Source organism: Peromyscus californicus, unplaced genomic scaffold, assembly GCF_007827085.1.
Source record: "Peromyscus californicus insignis strain IS unplaced genomic scaffold, ASM782708v3 Scaffold_6__1_contigs__length_162567912, whole genome shotgun sequence".
Classification (NCBI taxonomy): Eukaryota; Metazoa; Chordata; class Mammalia; order Rodentia; family Cricetidae; genus Peromyscus; species Peromyscus californicus.
The window spans coordinates 155,771,305-155,792,901 of NW_026294584.1; the positions used below are offsets into that span (position 1 = coordinate 155,771,305).

Sequence of the window (21,597 nt, forward strand, 5' to 3'; positions counted from 1 at the left end):
TCCTCTTGTTCCTGCCTTCCCCATGATGGGGTTACAGATGCATCTGGCTTTCTAAGTAGATCCTGAAGATCCAAACTCAGGTCCTCATGCTTACACTGCAAACACTTTACCAACTGAGCCTTCTCCCTGGCCCCCGAAATCTCACTTTTTAAATGACTTCTCTGGATTCGAAACTTTGAAAACTTTTTAACTCCTTGTCTATATTGCAAGTATGGAAGCCATGTCTCAGCTTTCCATTTTAGGTGGTTCCAAACAATGGCTCTTGAGATAAATGTATAAGAAAAATAATATAGTGACAGGATAATCCAAGCATCAGGGCTGATTCCTTTATAGTTATCAAGGTTGACAAATTAACCTTGATATCTGCCACAAAAAAAATGGGTGTTTGCTTGGGAACTAAGGAAGTTTCTGAGCACATAGCCTACCCACCTCCAAGAGTTCGTTATCATAGGCATGCATACAGCAGGATATGGTAGGATTAGTAGATGTCTAAGTTGCACTTGAAATTCCAACTAGAACTTCAAAAACTTGCAGTCCTATGTCATTTTAGTAGAACTGGTTGTGTTATGAAGATATATACACAAATGAGACGTGAAGATATGGACAAAAAAGGGGAAAACCACATCAGCTCAATCTAGAAGAAAAAGATGAGTAACTCATACCAATAGGAAGGGGCTGAGACTTCCTAGAAAAACAACTATAAAGACATTGAAATCAAACAGCATAGAGTTTAGAACATCAAAACCTTAGAAATTTTCATCTATTATTAATTATGATAAAAAATTCTATCTCAGAATATTTTACACAGCAACTGTGCCAAGGAGATCTACATCTTCCCGAGCTGGGGGAAGTTAGAAAGAAGAATTGGAGTTCTCAACTTCCAACTAAATCAGAGAGCCACTAATAAAAGAGCCTGGTGCCTTTGTACATTTTTCTTTCAATTAAAAAGCCACATTTTAAAGAGAAGAAGATTTATTATTTCAGTAGCATTTGAATATTTAATGGGACTACAATTAGAATGGCCACTGATAATGGGGGAACTTAGTAAGTTTCTAAAAAAAATCTCTTTCTTGCTGTTAGATTGTTATCTTTTCACCTGGGTTATATATAAGCTTACTCATAATAGCCTAAAGAAAACATTAGAGAAAACCCAGTACTAGAGTTTTATTCTGACTTGCTGATGGAAGACCTTTGTGGGCCTTCTTATTAACCTTTTTATTAACCTGTTAAGTAAGCATCTTATTAACCTGCGCAGGCAATAGCAGGGTAGACTTCTCCACATTGCCTCCAATGGTCTTTGAGGGGCTAATTAGTGAGTGAGGCACCACTAGACTTTCATCTGCATCCAATCCATATTCTATTCACTGAACATCTGTATCCCAATTAACACCGTCACCTCATCTATCCTCCATCCACATCTGCACCAGGACTCAGATGGCAACGGAACGATGCAGGGGCACAGATCAAGGCTAATCTCAAAAGCCCAGAAAGATTATTTAAACTTAGCTTCAGCTACAAAGCTCTCCATGGAGTTGAATTTCCTTATGTTACGGTTGTCTGAGTTTTGAAGGAGACATAGGTATATTCTTTTTCCTGTTGTAATATTGCATTCTTACATAAGAAATGAATGGGCCAAGAATTCAATGAGTAGAAATCCTTTGGAAGCAAAATCAGCACTCATTGTTGAGGAGATGGTTAGTGAGTGAAGTGTAGAAGTCTCCGTACCCACATGCAGAGCATGCAAGACAATGAACCCTTTGGATCTAGAGCTGTGAAGGTCTGATGACACCATCTTGAGAACGTGATTAAACTTTCTGACTCCCCAGCCTCCTCCTCTATTCACAGTGACATTGGTAACTACTTAATTTGCATTTTCAGAGTGTCACTGACTTATGTGGAAAACTGAGATAATGTTTATTTTCTTAGGTTGTTGAAAGAGGTAATGTACACTTTTAAATATGGTCTAGGAAGGAATTAGACACAGTATTTTATTCAAGTTCTTAAGAATTAAGCATTGGACTGGGAATTGTATTTCATTTTATATGCTTGGCTAATGACTATATTTTAAACATTGCTATCTAAATTCTTTAAATCATTTATTTTGTTATTTATTTATTATATGTGTTTGTGTGCGTGTGCATGTGCATGAACACAGGTGTGTGGGTGCCCACAGAGGCCAGAAGAGAACATCAGATCCCCTGGAACCAGAGATACTTGCAGTTGTGAGTCATTCTGGACACCTCACCTTCATGTGGGAGCTGGGAACTGAATTTGGTTCCTCTGGAAGAGCAATAAATGTTCTCAACTACTGACTCATCTCTCCAACCCCCTAAATTTTTTATGTAAGGAAAATATTGTAGAAAATAATTACCTTCCTATAAATTAGTAAAATAAAATTGAAAATCAAATAATACTAAACAAAAATCATTGAATACAGATTGAAACTGTTTGGCTATTTATTAATGTCATGGGATGTGTTCATTAAAGCGTATCAGACCACTTCAGATAAATAGCCATATCAGAATGTACAAATGGGTTTTCTTACCATGTAAATGTTAGATGAGTGAAAGAATTACTATAATTTTATGAAATAGATTCTGTAAATGGATCAATAGCAAATGTAATATTATTGGTAAAATGTGAAACAGTTATGAAAAAATCTGTAACAATGTAAAGAGAAAACACATTAACAATAGTTCTTAAAATATCTTTACATTGTGCTACATTTGATACTGAAATTTTCACTAGAATTTATAGTAGTAAAGTCAGCCATTGATGGCACATCACTGTAATCCCAGCAGTTAGAAGGTGAGGCCAGTCTGGGCTACTAAATGAGCTTTCTCACAGCTTGGCCTGAGTGTGAGATCAAATGTCAAAAATAAATAATAAATAAAAACAACAAAAGTAGAGGAACATACATAGAGATTGAAATCAGGCCTAGGTGCTTCTAGTCCTAGTGGGGGCACAGACAAGCAGGGGCTGTCACAAAAGTCCCAGTGAGCGGGACCCATCTTACTGGGTTTGATGAGCATCACTCTATGTATGGATGTGTGTGTACTTAGCACACACATATGATATTATTGGGAGAAATTTTAAATTCGCCTCAGTGCAACTTGCAGGTAAAAAGTTAGCTAGGTTTACAGGGAACCACTCTGGGGCAAATCTGTTGCTTTCTAGTGTCCTCGTAGACAAAGGCTGCCTGGAATAAAAACTTGACTTGGTCAACTGTGGTCCTCGAGCAGTAGGACCCACTACCATAGCCTGGCTTTAGGAGTGAACTCAAATAGAAACGATAGTCCCCATGTATGGTGATATTTTATTTGTATTAAAATGTTATTTGTATGTTAATAAATAAAGTTGCCCGGGGGTCAGAGCTATTAGCAAGCCATAGGAAAGCAGGGCAGTGGTAGTGTACGCTTGTAATTCCAGCACTTGGTAGGCAGAGCTGGGTAAGTCTCTGTGTGTTCAGGGATACAGCCATTATTGGATACACATGCCTTTAATCTTAATACCAATCATGGAAAACCTGGAGGCCTATACAGACAGGCTGTGAGGAGGCGGTCATGTGATTGGGTTTACAACCAATGAGAAGGCAGGACAGGAACTCTATATAAAGACTTTAACACAGGGGTAGCTCTGGTTCGGAGAGGTAGGACCACCACAGGAGGAAGGGTAAGGTTTTAGCTCTTAGCTCTGACCTCTTGGCTTTCTTCTTTGCATTGGTTCTGTGTTTCTTATTTAATAAGAAGGTTGGATACATCTACACCCATGTGCAGTTCACTGGGCAATTTTGATATTTGGGTTGATTTCCTGAAAGATTTACTTATTAATTGAATGAATGAATGATTGAGACAGGTCTGAATCTGTAGCCTATAGACTGACTGGCCTGTATTTCCAGGGTGGTCTGGAACTCATTATGTGGCCAAGGCTGACCTCAAACCCATGAAATCCTCCTGCCTCAGCCTCTGAGTACTGGGTCCATGGGCATAAACTGATACATTCTTAGGGTTCTCAGATATTTTTCTTTTAGAATTGTTTATTTTATGTGTATTAATGTTTTGCCTGCATCTCTGTATATGTGCCATGTTTCTGCCTGCTGCCCACAGAGGTTAGAAGAAGGTATTGGATTCCCCTGGCACTGGAGTTACAGATGGTTGTGAGCTAGCATGTGGGTGCTGGGAAAAGAACCCTGGTCCTCTGCAAGAGCAGACAGTGCCTATAACTGCTGAGCCACTTCCTCCGACTTGACATGCAATATGTAATGATACTGCCTTGTCAAATAAAACTGTGCCCATGCTGAGCATGTGGCTATTACCCTGCTTGCCTCTGGAACCAGTCCTTTGAGTGTGCATGGGTTTCCTGGACTCCAGTTGACAGACAGTGGAATCAGTGTGTCTATTAACAATGCAACGTTGTCGAGGATGACAGAAACAGAATTCCAGTGAGAGTTGAGTGTCCTCCAAGGGAAACTGGATCCTTCCTGAGGATTTCAGATTAGGCTTGCTCTTATCTCATCATTTATATTTGCATACACTTTCACTGATGTAAGTTGGGGTAATTCCATTTATTAAATGCTGACAAAATAAAGGTTGAGAATTAAGCCACCAGCTTTTTATTTGTGCATATCTTAGAAATAAAGAAGCACTGTGAGAGCCTGATGAAAGAGTATTTCAGCACAAAACACTTTTCCTTGATTCATTCTTTATGTATTTACTTTTCAGCCAATATTCTGACCCAGTTCTTTTCTTTGTTCATAGGCCATTCATCTCCCATTACTACAGTTATTTGTTTACCTATTTATCTGCTACCGAGGCAGGATCCCCTACAAGGGCAGAAGTTCTGCTTATGTAGTTTGTAGGTGCACTTTGTGCACATTTAACAGATTCACACACCTTCCCTTCTGTTTGTGTGAGTTCCCCCCATCGTCTGTCTTTCGGAGTGCGAGGGAGACCCAGCAAGAAGCAGCTGCCTTTATTCTGGGGACACTAACTACAGTATTCACGTTTCACTGGAGTCCTGTCTTGCATGGACACCTAGGTACGGGCAAGGGTGGAGCCCACATTAATACCAAATAGTCCCCACAGATGGAATCCATGTTTTAAACATGCTTTCTTTTTTGTTTTTGTTTTGTTTTTTGAAACAGGGTTTCTCTGTGTGGTTTTGGTGCCTGTCCTGGATCTCGCTCTGGTAGATCATGCTGGCCTCAAACTCACAGAGGTCTGCCTGGCTCTGCCTCCCAAGTGCTGGGATTAAAGGTGTGCACCACTGCCACCCAGCCTTAAACATGCTTTCTACGACTGATCAAATATACCTTATGGTTGTTAGCATAATTTCAGTATTTAAAATTCCGGTTGATGGCTCACACCTATATTTCCTAGTGCTCGAGAGGTAGACAGACACAAGAGAATTGCCATAAGTTCAAACCAATTTGGGCTACAGAGTAAGACCCTATAAACAAGCAAACAAACAAAATGTATATAATGAAAATTCAATAGGGTATTTTTAATTGCAGAACTGAATGGAAATGACTACTTACGTCTTTCATTTCAGAAAATCAACTTATCAACGCTCTGTCTCTGTGTGTGTATGGACATCACTCATCGTTTAAAATAGTGGTGTGTGAAATGAGATGTGACAGGTTTTTAACAGTCATATAACAAGTCAATATAATCCATGAAAGATAAAGTCATTGAAAAACACCAGAACTCAGAGGAAAGTTAAGAGATTCTTCTTAAGTGGGCATTTTTTTTAAATGAGCGTTACATTTTAAAGTTCTTTCCAATATAACAGATGAATTCTATCCAAAGAAATCTAGCTCAGGCTGTGCCTTAAAGTCATCAGCCTTCACGATCCCACCACATATTGTGTCTCAGAGACACAAGATGCAGACAAGAGAGAGAGAGGCATCTTCCTAAAGGTTCTGGATAGATTTTCTTTAACCTTGATGGCATATAACAATCTTATTGCCAATGAATTATTTGGATCTCATAACTGCTGTATAGTAAGCAGCTCAGTATTTCTGTGCTAAGATATATGCTTTGGGATTTCTTAGTACTTGTTTGTTCTCCTCTGAGGAGAGTTCTTATTTTACAAAAATCCCCACTGGCTTAGTTTTTGGAGTATGCATATGGTGTTAGAGCTGGTTAGTTACTGAACTCATACATGGTATCCCCACCATGGCCAAGGGGACTGGTCTGTCTCTTGTTGACATTCATCCACTGATTTATTCATCTAATAAGCTCTGGGTGTCTACACTGTGATTATGCCTCATTAAGAGGTATGGATGCCGCAAACATAAAATTAAGTCCTGTCCACACCAAGTTTCTGTCTGGAAAAATGGCTGGAGAAAGAGAAAGTAAACCTTACTGTTGACAGGGGCTGTGGATCTGACAGCACAGTCTCACTGGCTCTTATTTTCCTCCTGGTCTAGGTTGGGTGTTCTGATGCTCCTCTACCACATAAAGAGTGGACTCCCTTACACGATCTTCTCAGAAGTCAATGTTAAATAAGACCTGGACTACTTATAAAGAGTAAAATACAATATAGAAGTACTTCACATGCTTAAGAAGTATGTAGGCTTATACAGAGTAATATAGACCTATCTCTGTTGAATATCAGAATCCAATGCATAAGGAAAACATACAAGCTAACATTACAGGCCGATAATAGATCTGAGGGTCTTGTGGTTAATTTTAGCTGTCAACATGATACAACCTAGAATGACCTTGGAAGATCAGTGTGGCCTGTGAGCATGTTTTTAGATAACTTTTCTGATTGCCTTAATTGATTTGGGAAGACCAAGTCCACCGTGATTGGCACCAATTCCTAGGCAGGGAATCCTGAATTGTATAAGATGGAGAAATGGATCTGAGCACAAGCAAATGAGCCTGTATGTGTTCGTTTCTTTGTGCATGGGATATGACTGGCTGTCTGAAGTTGTTGCCTTGACTTCCTCATAATGATGAACCGTAACTTGGGTTTGTAAGCTGCAGTGAGCCCATTCTTCCTTAAGTTGATTTTTATAGAAGTAGTTTGTCACAGCAGCAGAACAGGACTAGGGCAGAGGGTGCATCAGTTATGAGACTAGGGCAGAAGGTGTATTGGTTATGTACTTTCCTTGTTGCAACAACAAAATCCCCGATAAGAAGTGATCGAAGGGTGAAGGGTTTACTTGGCTCACAGTTTGACATGAATTGGGAAGCATGGGAGCAGGAGCAGGAAGCTGGCTGCTCACATTACATCCACAGTTAAGAAGCAGAGAGGTTTCTAGCACAACAATTAGGGTGTTTGGCCATCCCATCACCAGAGTAGGTCAGAAACCTCATCCAACTACTGAGGGATCTGGATGCAGAGATCCATGACTAGGCCCCGGGTGGATCTCTGGGAGTCCAATTAGCGAGAATGAGGAGGGTTTATATGAGCGAGAATTGTTGAGACCAAGGTTGGATAAAGCACAGGGACAAATAGCCAAATGAATGGAAACACATGAACTATGAACCAATGGCTGAGGGGTCCCCACTGGATCAGGCCCTCTGAATGGATGAGACAGTTGATTGGCTTGATCTGTTTGGGAGGCATCCAGGCAGTGGGACCAGATCTTGTGCTCATTGCATGAGTTGGCTGTTTGAAACCTGGGGCCTATGCAGGATTGTTTGGCTCGGCCTGGGAGGAGGGGACTAGACCTACCTGGACTGAGTCTACCAGGTTGACCTCAGTCTGTGCGGAAGGCTTTGCCCTGGAGGAGATGGGAATGGGGGGGGGGGGGGGGGGTCGGGGGGAAGGTGAGGGGGACGGGAGGGGGGAGAACAAGGGAATCCGTGGCTGATATGTAGAACTGAATTGTATTGCAAAATAAATTAATAAAAAAAAAAAAAAAAAGAAGCAGAGAGGATATGAACTGGGACCATGCTGAAAATTCTCAAGGCTATCCCCAGTGACTCACTCCTAAAAGTTTTGCCCTCTTCTCAGGTGGAGCCACCAGTTGGGGACCAAGAGTGTTCAGATACCTAAGCCTGTGGAGGACATCACATTCTAACTGCCACAGAAGACACAGATTTCTAAAGACATAAGTGAGTGACACAGGCATGTGGCTCTCTTTCATTCTACTTAAGACTATTTTAATCAGTTCCTCAGCCCCAGTATTATTGAAAATTGAGTTCGGAAATTCTTTGGTATGGGAATTGTCTTGGGCACTGTGATATATTTAGCACCTCTGGCTTCTACCCATAGATGCTAGTTGCATCTGCCATATTATGACAACCAAAAATGTCTCATTTGCCAAATGTTCCGGCAGGAGGCAGGCATCCCCTGGTTGAGACTATTTTATTGAATCCAGCAGTTTTGAGCCTGGCTGTTGTAGCTTGTGGTAATTCTCTTAACAACAGCAGTTTCTACTTGAAAGCCTTGGAAACCGTGTAAGTACTGAGAAGGGGGAGGGGGAGTATTTCACAGTGAAGGTGGAGGGTGGCAGGTAGATGTTACAGCAGTGTTTTGTGGAAAGATGAGAGATAAGTTAGCTACTTTCATTGGTGTTTTATGGTTGACAAGGGCTGGGGAGATGACTTAGTAGATAAAGTGCTTGCCAGACAAGGTTGGGGACCTGAGTTTGGATTCCCAGAACCCATATAAAGCTGGATGTACTAGTATGTAGATATAATCCCAATGAGATGGAAGATGGAGACAGGAAAATCCATGGAAGCCCATTGACCAGTTATCCTCGTGCACATGTGAAGGATAAGGGATCTTTTCCTTTACATACAAGCTGTGACACACGCATATACACACATGCCCATGTTCTCACACTGAACACACACATGCACATACACACACACACACACACACACACACACACACACACACACACACGAAGAGAGAATAGAGAGGGAGAAGGGGGTGGAGAGAGATTTAAATATATATATATATGTGTATATATATATATATATATACACATATATATTGAGAAAATAAAAGTGGTGAATGGAGTACAATGACCCACTGAAATTTGAAATAGGTGGATGATATCATCATCCTGTTGATGAGGTTTCGGAGGGACAAGGGAACCTAGGAACTATACATAAAGTTCTGCTCTGAGGCTTGAAACACATACTAGATATCAACTAGCCATAGTAAAGGAGCACAGCTATTTAAATAAAAGGAGGGGCTGGAATAGATACAAAGGAGGGTAAAAACACCAGGTTGGCAGGAGTGTCACATGGTGGTGACTAAGACAGCTAGCCGGCAGCTCAGGCAGAGGGGGAGGTGGGAGGAGAAATAATTCAGCCTGGAAATTATGGAAAAGAAACGTCATAAATATCAGGTAAGTCCTAGGGTAAAATTGGACTTACAAGCAGTGTGCTATAGAGCTGTCTGTTCATGAAGATGTATGCAAATGCCTAACTGAAACAGAGAATGAGACACACAATGAAAAGTCACAAAGATGCTGTTATGTGACTTGGAGGTCCTTATTTTCTTATGAATTAAAAATTAATTTAAAATATAATAAGGTAGTTTGTATGTCTGAAAAAAATTGCAGTGAAACTCTGATTCCAGTTGAGTATCAGCATTGTCCTTCCCAATTTTTAGTGAAAAATATAGATATTAAAATTGCACATGTAAAGTTTTAAAATCACATTTCCAATTTCATAGTTGTTGAAAGTCTAGTGGATTCAGTGACCTGTTTTGGACTTTTTTTTATCCTCTAGTGGAAGTAGGTATTTGTATAGTTATTTGTTGATGCAAAAACAAGCAAGCAAGCAAGCAAATAAAAAAACCCACAACTCGAATATCAAAGGTAACAAAAGAGCTTATTCTGAAGCCAAACTTGAGCAACTGTGGCTTGGGAAACACAAAGTTAGGTTACCAGGTTCCATGTTCCCATGTGGAGTGCAAAAAGTTTTGTGGAGTTTTATAGCAACAGAACAGAGAAATTCATAAATAAAAGGCAATGTAAACAATACATTGGTGGAACCATTAAGTCAGCAGCTACAGCAGGCAGAGGTTATCTCAACTATAGGTCCCAGATGCTATCTGGTAGCTTCTAAGCCCTTCTATTGGTAGAGAAAGGGTTTTAAGAGTTTAATTATATTCCAAAGGTTTTTATGTGTTTATCAGGATGTTATAGGCCTGATACAGAGATGGGCAAGGAAAAGTGCTTATGGGGCTAGAGATAGCACAAGAGAAATTACCATTTGGCTCTGGACATGTGACATTCGAACTATCCATAGTTGTTGACATTTTGTAGTGAATCAGACTTTTCAGACAGCTTCTTTCTAGAAATTTTCATCCACACGATCCCCATAAGGATGGTTTTCTACAGCAAAGGTTAGGACTCAGACCACAGGGTACTTTGATTGGCATGATCACTGGCACAGCATTCCAGAGCCACATCCTCAGGATTCTGGAAACACCACAGCTCCGAGCTCCCACAGGAGGAATGTGCCTTGTTTTCTTGGCTCTCCTGAGTTCCCCACCTTTGGGACATGGGCCAGGGGAGTTTTTGTTGTTCTCAACTGTTCTTTGGCTCCTCTTACAAGATTCTGTGTTGAACTTTTGCATAATCTCCTTGGTTCTCCTGAAGGGTTGCTGAGCATTTCTCACTCGAGGACAAGGATGTGTGACATCTAGAGCAGAAGTAGTGACCTCATCTCCACCAGTATGGCGTCACTCCAGAAGGCCATCTATAGACTATAGCAGGGGCCTTCTCGCCTGTCAAGTCCAACGATTGGGTTTTGCTAGATGGTCAAGTGGTTCATTCTTCTGATTTCTTTTCCCTGATATGGAAGTTTTTATTTATGTTCTTCTTGGCTTTCCTCTTACCCCAATTTCTTCCGTTCTCATCTTCTGTTTTTCTTTACTCCTATCTTATTAATATTTGTTTGCTTGTGCCCCTTTCAACTTTCCTTTATATTACAAAATTCCAATTTCAGTTTTGTCTACCCCAAATTCTGATTTTTATACCTTCTTGTTCAAGTATTTTTATATGGAACTTTTTCCTATGATCATAACAAAGTGGCATTTGGGGACTTTGCCCTGTAGCCTTGAGAAACAAAACAGTGCTTGCCAGGGCTTTGGTCATAGTGATGGAGTTATTGACTGTCCCTCTGGAGGGTCAGGAAAGCATGTCTGAGATTCCAAAGGCTGTCACTTCCTACCCCCAGTGGCGAGTGAGCTTGAGAGATGTTGGATTGTATGTAGATGTGAAAGGTTGATTGAAGGCAGGATGCCATGATGCAGCTTCCAGGAGGTCAAATGATAGAGTGGAACTTAGTGGTAATGCAGCTGTTTTGGGGTCACCCACACTCCCCAAAAGAACCCCTCATCCATCTTTTGTAAGAAAACCCAATGAATTCATTTATTTCCCCAAGTTGGACTTTGATGAACTCTTTGTCTGTGGGATGACCATCTGTGGTGATTGTATCTCCCCAGGAAAAGCTAACACAGCATGTGTTTAATGTATCCTGTTGATGTATGAAGTGAAAACCAATAAGTAGTTGAACTACTAGAGCTTTATTTGGATCTGAATAACTAAAGACTATGTACAGTTTTTCCTTAGGACACTGGTAGTCTTTAAGAAGTGTTTTGTATATTATGCTTAACTAAGCATAACTTTTTTTCTGTGATCTTTAACTTCTGGTTTCTTTCCCCCACAGAAGCAGAAACCCCAGATATTTGATCAAACTGACAGTGCATTCATTTTTCAGATTTCTGGTTCTTGGAAGGGTGCCTTCAAAAGCCACAATGGTCTTTAATTGTACAGAGCACCTGCTTCAAAATACCTCAGTGTTAAACTATTTGTTTTTCCCCCTTGGAAGACCATAGTATTAGTTCTGTTAACACTTTGACACCATGCCAAAATATACAACATTCATTTAAGATTGAGTACTAAAGGCCCTATTCACCAGTTTTTAAGAGAAGGGAAAAAAGGAATAAGGGTCTTTCACACGTTCTCTCTGTAATTATAAATATAAAACTATTCTTGATTCATCTACCCAACAGATGGAAATACTGTAAGGGTTTACTGTATAGCTCTCGTATTTTCCAGTAAAAGAAAATACTGATTTTATTCATTTACTTTGGATTTCTTTTGCCTCTTTTTTTCATGGTCTCCAAGGTGCAAAACTAAGAAAGAACTTGTTATATTAGTTAAATCAGTCATGCGTATAGGTGGGTGCCTCTATGCCCAGAATAAATGCCACTGGGCGTTTAACTACAGCTCTGGCCAACTGCACATAGCTACCCTTGTTCTCAGACCCTCCCCCTGTGCTGCTCAATGCCCCCACAGTCTCTGGTCCTGATGCCTCTGAAAGAAAGGTGAGCTTGCTTTGTGTGGCAGCTGACTAAAAATTCCTGCACCCTGTGGGCTCACTACTGCTTCTCCTTCTGTTTTTTTGTTTTTGTTATTGTTTATCTTGTTTTTATTTTTTGAATAGAAAGATAATGGTGTGCAGCTTTTGGGAGAATATTAAAAGACACTGCCATAGGACTGGGCTTGGTAGAATTAAAGCATATATACAGGTATGTGTAAAGGAGAATAGCTGGAGAACACACACACACACACACACACACACACACACACACACACACACACACACAGAGGCAGGCACACATGTACACACAGGTTGTACACACGCATCGATTGTCTGCACAGCTTGCTTTTGTTGATCTCATGCAATTCTTCATGCTCTGTAAAATCTATTCATGCACTAGACCAGGGCTGACTCAAAGACAGTCTGAAGGACTGGCCAGTGACCTAAGCCATGGTGGCTTTGAGGTCCTGTAGCTGGATGAGGATGATGGAACAAAATTCTCTTAAGTACAGTCAAAAGCAGAGCCTGTGTCCACAATGATGAATGTGTTATAGTTAGAAGCAGGAAGAATATGTAATCCTCACAGTGGAGTCCTCCTAAAAACAGATTTCAACCAGGGCAAACTAGATACCCACATGAGTTGCCCCTCTAATCCAGAAGCCTCCTAAAACCCTCAGACTTTTCTGCTCCACAGTCGGTCTTTTCCACTTCTTACCCATCTCCACCTGTGTTCCAAATCAGATTTCTATCATCACTGGCAACTGTGCCCTTCTGTTTTGCATTTGGTCCTGGGGATTCAGCCTAGGCCTTGAATAAGCAAAGTGCATGGTCCACCTTTGCAGTGGACGCCGGTTAGCTGTTTCCCTGAATTTTAGATTGTTAGCTCGGGAATTGCGATCTCATCCCTCCAGAGTACTATGAGACTCAGCGAAGTCTCTACACCTCTTCATTTCTCATTTGCAGCAGCTTCCCTCACGCGTCATAAACTAATGGCATGTCTTAGAATGTGAGCTTGCTCGTTCATGCTCTCTCTCTTTGTTGCACACATATAGAAAGCCCGTTGAAAGGATGTTGTCTGGGGCCCACACTGGTGTCTGGCCATGGCTGCAAACATGCACACTAGGATGAGGCTGCTTTCACATCAATTCAGAGTCATCTGAAGATCAACTCCATTGTGACACTTCTTTAGTCAAGTTGTGTCACCAGAAATGAATTTTCTGAACATTCTCTATGGCTCTAGGTCTTATTTTTTTTCATTTCCACGACTTCCTGGCATGTTGGAGTATCCCCACCCTTAAAGTCAAATAAACACCCTGTCAAAATGCATCCCATCCACACCAGTTCTTCTGTTAAGGTTGATGTTTCCAGGTTTTACTTCGGGAATGCCTCCTTCCAGCCTCTAGAGTCACTGCATCTAGTCCTTGTCATAGTGTTGATTCTGTGTTTCTTGTGGTGTGGCCCCTTCCACTTGTAAATGGGGAAATGGGACATGATTTTCTAGTGTGAGGGCTGTGGTCTATATATCATAAAAGTTTAGCCACAAATCATATACATATGTCATAAACTCACTGTTTGGGAGCGTGTGTGTATGTGATGCATTCACATGTGCTTGTGGGTGAGTACACCCACGTGGATGCCAGAGCAGGATGGACAAGTGTCTCCCTCTGTGCTTCTCCATTCCCTCCATCCCACCCCACCCCCAAGCTGGAGTTACAGGCATACACAGTCATTTCCAGCTTTGGGGGTTTTATTTTAGATGTTTTTTGTTAACATGAATCAGTCTCACTGTGGCATCTTCATGCATACATACCATCACACTGTGTGACTTTAAGGTCCACAAAGTGGTTGTGTCTACTGTTTAAAAGGTTTTTAAAATGTTTTTTTTATTCTTTGGCAGTTTCATAATATAAATAATGAATTTTAGCTGTTTACATTCCCCTTTACTCTCTCTCATTCTTCCTCCTGCCTGAAACCTTCTCCTTCCCAGCAAGTCCTCTTCCCGCTTGTGTGAGTGTGTGTGAGTGCATGTCTGCCTGCCTGCCTGCCTGCCTGTCTGCCTGCCTGCCTGCCTGCCTGTCTGTCTGTCTGCCTGCCTGCCTGCCTGCCTGCCTGTCTGCCTGCCTGCCTGCCTGCCTGCCTGCCTGTCTGCCTGCCTGCCTGCCTGCCTGCCTGCCTGTCTGCCTGTCTACCTGCCTGTCTGCCTGCCTGTCTGCCTGTCTGTCTGCCTGCCTGTCTGCCTGCCTGCCTGTCTGCCTGCCTGCCTGTCTGCCTGTCTACCTGCCTGTCTGTCTGCCTGCCTGCCTGCCTGTCTGCCTGTCTACCTGCCTGTCTGCCTGCCTGCCTGCCTGCCTGTCTGCCTGTCTACCTGCCTGTCTGTCTGCCTGCCTGCCTGCCTGCCTGCCTGCCTGTCTGCCTGTCTGTCTGCCTGCCTGCCTGTCTGTCTGCCTGCCTGCCTGTCTGCCTGCCTGCCTGCCTGTCTACCTGCCTGTCTGCCTGCCTGTCTGCCTGTCTGCCTGCCTGTATAATCAGGGGTGGGAGGTTATTGACTGGGGCAGGGGCCACTTGTTGGCTACATCACTGAGGAGTAACCTCCTGACCCCAGCACCATCAGCTGACTGTGATCCCTCAGAGAGAGATGCCTCCTCAAGAAAGAAGCCTTTCCTCAGCCAGACAGTGGTAGCGCAGGTCTTTAATCCCAGCACCCAGGAGGCAGAGGCAGGCAGACAGCTGAGTTCCAGGTCTACAGAGCGAGTTCCAGGACAACCATGGCTGCACAGAGAACTCTGTCGTGGAAAACAAACTAACAAACAAATAAACAAAAAACAAACAAACAAATAAAAGAAGCCTTCCCTCTTCATGATGAGATGCTGTCTTCCATGAGTAACCACAGCTACAGGGAGCTAATGAGTGTGATGGCCATGTCATGTCCAGGAGACATCTTTGTTAAAGCTCACCTTTCTATCCTCCAAGACTTCTGTTCTTTCCACCTTGGTCTTCCACCCAGGGTTACGTTGTTGTAACATTTATTCACATTGATAGATGTCATTCCAGTACACACTACTTCATCTCCCGCCATCCTCTCTTCATTAATAGGTGTTTCTGCAGTGAGGAGCCTTATGGTTCAAAAGTGAAATGTCCCCATAGGCTCATGATCAAACACTTGGTTCCCCTGCTGGTGGCTCTTTGTGGGGAGGCTGTGGGAACTTTAGGAGGTGAGTCTGGCTGAAGGAAGCAGGTGGTCAGGAGCTGGATCCTGTCCCAGGTTTCTTTGACCTCCCTTTCTCTGCTTCCTGTCTCCTGTAAGGTGAGCAGCTCCCGCCATATGCTCCTGCTGCCATGATATTTGGCCTCACACTGGGCCCAGAGGCATGGAGTCAGCTGACCATGGGTCACACCCTCTGAGACTGAGCCAGAACACTCTCTCTGAAGTTGTGTTTGATCAGTTGTTGAAGGGTGAGAAAATTACTCCTCCGAGTGCCTTCTTTGCCTGTTGTCTTCCTGCCCGTTCCTTGTCTGACATCTCCTTTTCCTAATTTCTAAATAGCTTTGCCAGGGTTATTGTGGTGGTTTGAGTGAGAACGCCCCAGAGGCTCAGATATTTGAATGTTTGGTTCCCAGTTGGTGGCCTGTTTAGAAAGGATAGGAGGTGTGGCCTTGTTTGGGGAGGAGTGTCTCTGAGGGTGGGCTTTGAGGTTTCAAAGCTCATGCCAGGCCCAGTCTTCTTCTCCCTCCCTGCTTCCCTCCCTCCCTCCCCTCTTCCCTCCTTCCCTCCCTCCCTTCCTTCCCCCTCTATGCCTTCAATTTGTGGATCAGATGTGAGTTCTCAGCTACTGCTCAGCACCATGCTCCCCACCCTGGTGACAATGTAAGCAAGCCTCCAGTTGAATGTTTCCTTTTATGAGTTGCTATGGTCTTGGGGGTTTCTTCCCATCGATGGAACAGCAACTAAGACCATCATTTACACAAATGTCACTATTTCCTGATCTTTCACAGCCCCATCTTCCAGTTTATGTTGCTACTGTATACACCCACTATTGGGGGTTTTATTAAGGCAACTCCACATAGTTAAAAGGGAGGTTTATTTTGGGGTAACTTACAACAAGCAAAGGGATAGGTTACAGGATTCAGGAGAGGTGAAGTGCAGTCCAGTGGTGTTCTCTGGAGAACTCTGCTCAGTCTACCATCCAGCATCCAGGATCACCAGGAACCAAGAGAGCCGGCACATCCAGATCTCAGGTCTTAAGGCCTCTCGTCTCAGCTGCCTCAGGGGCAGGTCATAGGTAGGCATGACAGTTACTGGAAGCCTCACTTGGGGTAGTACTTCTAGGTCAAAGCTGGCACAGCTAGCTGCCCACTACAACCCACCAAAACAGCTTTTGCTTAATAAACAGGTAGTGAGAAGCTGAGGTGCTTAGTAGCCCAGTACCCAGAATATGGGCTGTGCATTGCTGTTCCTTCTTGAATCTCTGGATCCAACATTTGTTTCCATGGGGGACACAGAGTCAACTAAAAGGTGGCAGTGGATCTAACAGCTACCGTAGGACTCTTCTAGGCTACCACGGCCAACTGTCGTCTTGTAAGAGAGGGTCATTTGTCATGCTATCACAGGTGGACATTAATTTAGTAGTGCTTTATTTTTAACAAATAACTTAATATCTTTTATTGTGTAGAGGAAGTTTCATCCTACTTATACTTAATTTTTTGTTATAAAATGATGTTTGATTTTGTCAAAAGTGTTTTCCATATTGGGATAATGATGTGAGCTGTTTCTATTTGTTATATTATTATTGTGATGATATACCATCTGACTAGATTTTTGCTCATTGAACCAACCTTGCATTACTAGGCTAAATGTACTCACACAGAATATAATCCTTTCTATGTGTTCCTAGGTTCAGTTTCCTCCTATTGGTTTGACTTTGTAAAGTATAATTCTCTTTCAGTTGTGAGAAACCCTTTTCAGCAAAGCAGTTAGGTCCTGGCTCTTCTCTGAGGAAAATACTGATAATTTCTATTATTAGCTTTTTAACACACTAAAACTCCATACAGAATTTTTATTTCTCTATGAGTCAATTTTGATAGTTTGTGTCTTTCTGAGAATTTGTCCATTTCATTTTTATTATCTCATTTGTTAGTATGAGATTGCTTGTGACATTTACTTTTAATTTTCTTCCAGAAAGTTGTAGTTGTAAACTACAATTTAGTTTTTAAAAAATTAATCTTAAACTTATTTTAATTTCAGTAAAAGACTGGGCCCATTGTTTTCTGATTGGTTTTAGAGTTTCATGAGATAATTACATTTCTGTATCTTTCTGTCCTGGTTTTATACATTTCTATACATTATTGATAACAAAAAATTATGTTAAGAACATTTCAGCTTATAATCTCCAATTTTGTGTCTTGAATCCCACACATTTTCTTTAGACTAGAACTTTTAGCCAGGTTGTCTGTATATTTTATATGCTTATTAATTTCTTACCCTTCTAATTTATTAATTAGAAAAATACATTAAAACTAAGCACCATATATATAACTCATTAATTCTGAAATCACTTATGATTTCCAAGATATGTAAATACATTTTATAATCATTTGGATTTTCTGTCTCCTATGATCTTTGCCTCTTTATTGAATTTTTTTCTAGTTCACAGAATTAGAGTTTATTTTATTATTCTTCCTTCTCTATTGATTAATATGTTAAATACCAATTTTAATTCTATTCCAGTTGCAATTTCTGAATTTTAATTTTCACAGGTGTCTTAGAAAGCTTAAAATGAATCAATAGCCTTGTTTTCTTTCCAGTCAATACAGGAAGCTTTTAGTGCATTGTAGTTATTCTAACCCTATCTAGATATTTCATTTACAAGTTTAGGTCAATATTACTATAATGGTTTCAATGCTTTTTTAAATACAAAGTTCACATTTAATTTTACTAAATGTATCCTATTTCTTCTTGATATTTATTAATTTTAATCTTTCTCTTTTTTAAAATTTCATTCTTAGATAATGGAATTAACATTCATTTCTGTAACTAGTTGTGTTTTGTATACTATATCTTTTTGTTCTTCATGAAAATAGTTGTGCTTCACACCTATCTTAGTGTAGCAGGGTATGAAATTCTAGGCTGAGAATTATGTTCTCTTCACAGATATTCTAGTTAGAAGTTTTTGGAATAAAATCTGTTTCAGATTAATTATTTAGATTATAATTAATTATTATCTGTGGATGTAAATCAGGTTATTATAGTTATTCTTTTGATGATGTTTACTTTGTCTTTAAGTTTGCCATCCTGTTAGATTGTATCTAAGAATTATCTAGTCTGGTCCCCTAAAGCACAATTGTATGGCAGTAGCCTGTTATTTATTTGCTTATTTATTTATTTTACAGAGTATCTCCAGGGAAATAAGGCAAAAGAATAGGGTGCAGGCTAAAAAAAGACATGACTTCTAATAATGCTTGAGAGTAAGTAGTTTATTAATTTTTAATTTAATAATTGTTCTGCATCTAGTATCCACTTATGAGTGAACACATACAATATTTGTCCTTCTGAGTCTGGGTTACCTCACTCAGGATGATATTTTCTAGTTCCATCCATTTGCCTGCAAATTTCATGATGTCATTGTTTTTTACAGATGACTAATATTCCATTGTGTAAATGTACCACATTTTCTTTATCCATTCTTCGATCGAGGGGCATCTAGGTTGTTTCCTGGTTCTGGCTATTATGAATAATGCTGCGATGAACATAGTTGAGCAAGTGTCCTTGTGGTATGCTTGAGTATTACTTGGATATATGCCCGAGAGTGCTATCATTGGGTCTTGAGGTAGATTAATTCCCAATTTTCTGAGAAGTAGTCGTACTAACATCCCATTACCTTGCTCACCCCTGATAAAGCAGGAAGGGGCTCGGTCCTACCTAACTGAATGTACCAGGTTTAGCTGTCCCCTCGTGGGAGAACTTACCCTGTTGGAGGAGGGATTGAAGAGTGAGGGGGGAAAGTGGGGGGACTCGGACAAGGGATTAGAGGGGGATCTGTGGTTGGTATGTAAAGTGAATAAAAATTAAGAAAAAAAAGAATTTTTACACAATATATTTTGGTAATGATTTTCCCCTCCCTCAACTCTTTCCAGATCCTCCCTACCAACCCAACTTCGTATTCTTTCTATATCTCAAAAAACCCTAGAAACAAGCAAACAAATAAACAAAAAACAAAACACACACAAAAAGAAAATCAAGACAAACAAAAACCAACAAAAAAAGCCAAAACAAAACAAAAGTGAAACAAAAAGCCCACAAGGAAGCATGGCGTTTGTTTTGTGTTAGCCAGCTATTCCTGGATATGGAGCCTGCCCTGGAGTATGCCTGACAGTCTCAGTGAGACTCTGTTGGAGAAAACTGATTTCTTCCTAGCTAGGAAGAATCAATACAGATAGCTTCTTGGTTAGGAATGGGACCTTGTTCCCATGTTCTCCCAGAGAGGGTGATTTAGTGTTAACCACTCAGGATAATGTTTCCCTTGGTTTGAATCACTGACTCATGTGCCAATCAGAAAGCAAGGCAGAGATCCAGCTATCCATGCACAGGCTACAGGAGATCAAACTATCCATACTATCCATGCATAGGCTACAGGAGATCAAACTATCCATGCACAGGCTACAGGAGATCAAACTATCCATACTATCCATGCATAGGCTACAGGAGATCAAACTATCCATGCACAGGCTACAGGAGATCAAACTATCCATACTATCCATGCATAGGCTACAGGAGATCAAACTATCCATGCATAGGCTACAGGAGATCAAACTATCCATGCATAGGCTAAAAGATGGATTAAAGACCAGGCTTAAATGGACAGATTATGAATGTCAAGGTATCTAGTTCTTCATGGACCAAGGCAGTTAGGTTCTCACAGTGAAGGATAGAGCATGCTTTGCAATCAGAAGTGAAGCCATACTTTGAGTCTACTATGGAGGATGAGGCTGGGAAGACGTGAAGGGAATAGGAGCAGACACTTATAATGTCTCATAGAGAGTGATTTTTATTGACTCAGTGCACATACTCTGAGATCACTGGATCCATCATTTTAAAAAATATTTTTACTTGTACCTGCTTTACTCTTTAGACTATCTGCTGAGAATTAATTTTCATGATTATAAATTATTTCTTGGTTTTATTTTCAGTCCCAGTTATCAAACCCAGGGACTTGCAACATGTCAGACAAGTACTCCATTATCAAGCAACATCCCAAGTCCATCATAAGTTCTCTTTAATTTGCCCCTTTAATGGTGTCTTATTTTGCCTTCTGTTTTCTATTACTTTTATTAGAACTTTGAACATAATTATTTTGATATATTTAATTTTTCTTGTGATCTCTAGTAAGATCATTTAATATTACTAATGTAGGCATGTTTACATGTTTGTTTTTAAATTTTATTTTTATTTTATGTGTTTGAGTGTTTTTCTTGCATGTATGTAAGTGTGCTGTGTACATACCTGGTGTCCAAGAGGACAGAACAGGGCACCAGGTACCCTGGGACTGGAGTTACAGATGGTTATTAGCAGCCACTTTGGTTCTGGAAACTGAACCCAGGTCCTCTGAAGAGCAGAGGACCTTAACCACTGAACCATCTCTCCACAAATCCCCCATGTTTGTCTTTAAAAACATTATAGTGAGATCATCAACTACAAGATTGGGGACAGGACAGGGGAGAGGGAGAGAGAGAGAAACTCAGACAGAGGAGAATCAATATTCTCCAAACCAGTTTTATCTGCTCATGGCTTCTCCCCAGGTTCTCTCTCTCTCTCTCTCTCTCTCTCTCTCTCTCTCTCTCTCTCTCTCTCTCTCTCTCACACACACACACACACACACACACACACACACATGAGAGAGTTTCCTGTGCCGATATGTTTTCTTTGCACAGATCTCTGTAGAAAGGTGAGGTTTCTGGTTGGTTCCCCAGTAAATGGATATTTATTTGTAGTATCTCTTTTCCATAGGAATGGAACCCCTGGTGATTCTCTCTTCTCTGTCCCCATCTCTACCTTTCCACTCTACTTGTCCCAGAGTCTTATCCCTTCTTGTGATCATCAGTGAGCTTTAAACTGTCTTCTGGCTGTTAAAGACGATTTTCTAAACACTTCTGCTGGATTTCAAATCCATTTTTACCTCTAGTATCTGAGACATACTCTCCCTTTCTTTGAGTAGAACTATTGATTTCCTTACCATTCCCCTGTGCGAGGATAGAGTATCCCAGAACAGGTTAGTTAGTGCATCATGCAGTGAGGGCA

General features: G+C 41.0%; 1 long non-coding RNA gene across 1 annotated transcript in view; it reads left to right on the forward strand.

Annotated features, from left to right (window-relative positions):
* LOC128099972 (uncharacterized) overlaps positions 1-8,070 on the forward strand; it is a 75,446-nt gene extending 67,376 nt beyond the window's left edge. Inside the window, exon 3 of the long non-coding RNA XR_008214628.1 lies at positions 7,969-8,070. This is a non-coding gene — a long non-coding RNA (uncharacterized LOC128099972). The remainder of the gene's footprint in view (positions 1-7,968) is intronic.
* Positions 8,071-21,597: the final 13,527 nt, after the last annotated feature.